Source organism: Pinus tabuliformis, chromosome 1_2 (assembly GCF_031772625.1).
Source record: "Pinus tabuliformis cultivar Carrire ecotype Pingquan chromosome 1_2, CPIR1, whole genome shotgun sequence".
Classification (NCBI taxonomy): domain Eukaryota; kingdom Viridiplantae; phylum Streptophyta; class Pinopsida; order Pinales; family Pinaceae; genus Pinus; species Pinus tabuliformis.
In genome coordinates, this window is record NC_142298.1 from 202,196,269 (window position 1) to 202,199,182 (window position 2,914).

Consider the following 2,914-nt stretch of genomic DNA (forward strand, 5'->3'; position numbering starts at 1 on the left):
AACACTTTCCAACAGAGGATCCAACTGTATCAGGTTGTCAAAGCTGGCCAACTCTTGCACCAAGGCAAGTGGCTCACTAGGGACCAAGTTCAGCAAAAGTTTCCCCATCTCATGGAGGCACTCAACACAATGGAGAACATTGCTTCCTAAGGGGGCCGAACTGATCCAGGTGGATATTGGTGGCCACTCGCCTATTCCACTTGGTCCCCCAACATTGTCTCTTTTAGTTTTTCAGTTTCCTTAATTGTAGCACAATTTACTATTTTTGGCATTTTTTCGAGTCTTGAGCTTTCAGAGCCATTTTGACACCCTAAACGACGTTTTTAGCGAAAATAGAGAGACCAAAAATGTCCTAAACCAACTTGCAAATTTGTTTTCAACCTTAGAGGACTTGCCAGTTTGTTTTTGACCTTCAAGATCTTCGAAACGAGGTATTATGATAGCCAAAAAAAGATTGTATGCCAAAGTTATGACCCCGAGAAGTTGATGTACCAATTTACCCAAACGGGGCCCACAGTTTTGGCGCTTCATCTCTTAGGGTTAGGTTTTTGGATGTTCAGGGTTTTCCATTGTTTCTCAATAATAAATAGGCCTTTGAGCCTCATTGTAACACAGTTTAGAGGCAAGTATATGTCGCATCTCTTCTAAGAGATAAGCTACCATGGCCTGAGCTAGTTCATTTTTATTTTTGTATGTAATCATATTTCAGTTCTTTGATATTAATGAAATGAAGTTTTATTTCTGATGCATCTCTATGTATATGGGTATTTATGTATTTTGTTGTGTTCCTGCAAAATTCTGGATCAACAACCCTAATCAATCGTCAAGCAAATGTAACAAGTATATAAGTGTAAGAGACATACATGCAACTCTATAACACCCTCCTCTCAGGCCTACCCAAAGTAACCATGCCAACTGGGTAAACATCAGATGAGAGTCTACTATGATCATATTTGACCTCCTATGTGACCTCAAGGAAGTGGAATAAAAAAAACATCGCATATAGTCATCCAACATCATCAACAAAACCCTCAAGAGACAAGTCAGCCACTTTCACAACTTATCCCTGGGTCCCACTATTGTTTTAGGTCTCTTAGGCCATAGTCGCTCTCATGCTATGGGCAAGGTAGCGGCCAGAAACCCAAATTCATTGTCAGAGGCCTGCCTGCCAGCGACTGTGGACTAATCCTACCACTTATGTGCTAGTGACCTCGAGAATTAAGCCACTTTTTCAAACCCAGAGCCCAGGCCACTACCCAAAATGGAATGAAAGATCAGAATCAAGTAAAGTATAGGGAAAAAATGATGCAAAAGTAGATATTTGATCAAGACCTTAACCAAACCCCTACTAACCATGACAGGCATTTCATCAAACATACCATCGACATGTAACCTACAGGTTTAAACAACAGAATTAAGTGTAGGGATCTCATACTTATTTAAGAATCACTATGAACCATTGTTCCCTCATGTCATTTGTTGCATTATCATCTTTTAGGTCATAGACACATTATCCATTCATATACAAGTAAAAACATGTTGAGAGCCATATATAGTTGTTATCATAAAATGTACATATAACCAACATAGTAGGAATATAAATACAATAAAAATATCATCCACCAAAATCCATATATACATCAGTACCTTTACACATGAAAATCAAGGGAATGAATTTCTCATTAATGAATGCAATAAACCAGCCGAAGATGGGACTATCACATTGCACCTGATCATAGAATGGCTAAGCCAAATCTCTCTTCAGTCATTCACCCTCATGCCATATTCCAAGCATGAATATGGTATCTCATAGAACACATCAATCAAAACTCATCCAGGTCTTCCAGAGGCCATCCACCTCAACCCATCAAACAACGATTCCACCTAACGGTCAGATATCACAAAACCATCATCAAATTGGTCTCCATCCAAGCCTGCCAGGGACTCCAGATCATTTTTCCAACCAAGGCTTCCAAAACTAGTAACTCAACCCGCATCTTATACAGGGCTTCCAAAGCGTTTCTCCAACCAAAGATTCTAGGACTAGTAACTCAACCCAAGCTAAGGAAACATGAGAACCAACCAAAAACTAACAATGAAAGTGAACCCATAATCACCGTGGCTATCCAGGAAATGGAAAGGCTATGCAATCCATTGTTGATCCAGGCAATCCTCCATGCCAATGACAGATCACAACCAAGAAACCACATGCATGCCAAAACTAGTGAAGAAATCATACATTCAACTCGGTACCTGCAAGAAAATCTGATGTAGTTGTTGATGCCGATGCCTTCTTGCATTTTCATGCTCTTCCTTTTCCTTCTTTCTCCAAGAATCCAAGTATGCCACACCTTCCACGAGTGCTCCAAGAAAAATCTAAGTATTCAAGAGTATGAGAGAGAGAGAATAATGAGAGAGAGCTCCAACACTAAACTCACAAAAGTTTACCAACTAATCCTTACAAGCCTTGTTATGGATGAGGCATCTATTTTCTTCATTTTCCATTATTTTCCTTAATTTTCCTTGTCCCATGCAACCTATGACCTTTCACCTCCCTTTTCTCCTAATTTCCATTATTTTCATAAATAAATGTGCAAAAAATGACATTTTACCTTTCCAAAGCCTTAGCCATTTCCTTTCCCAATTTCCTTATTCATAAACAACCAAACTAACACCCCTTAGGATGTCTTTCCCAACATTTAGCATAGAATAAGTGTCTCATTGACCGTGGTCATTGTTTTTAACTTTTATTACATGGAAGTTTCACCAGGGTTGTTACATTGCCCTAGAAGGTAACCCTTAGTTTATATGATGGAATTGTATTGCAGTTGTGTATTATTATTCTCAACAAGAAAGAGAGAGGAGACTGTGTGAGAGTGAAGAGGAAATTAAAATGGATTTGTTGTAGGTTGTA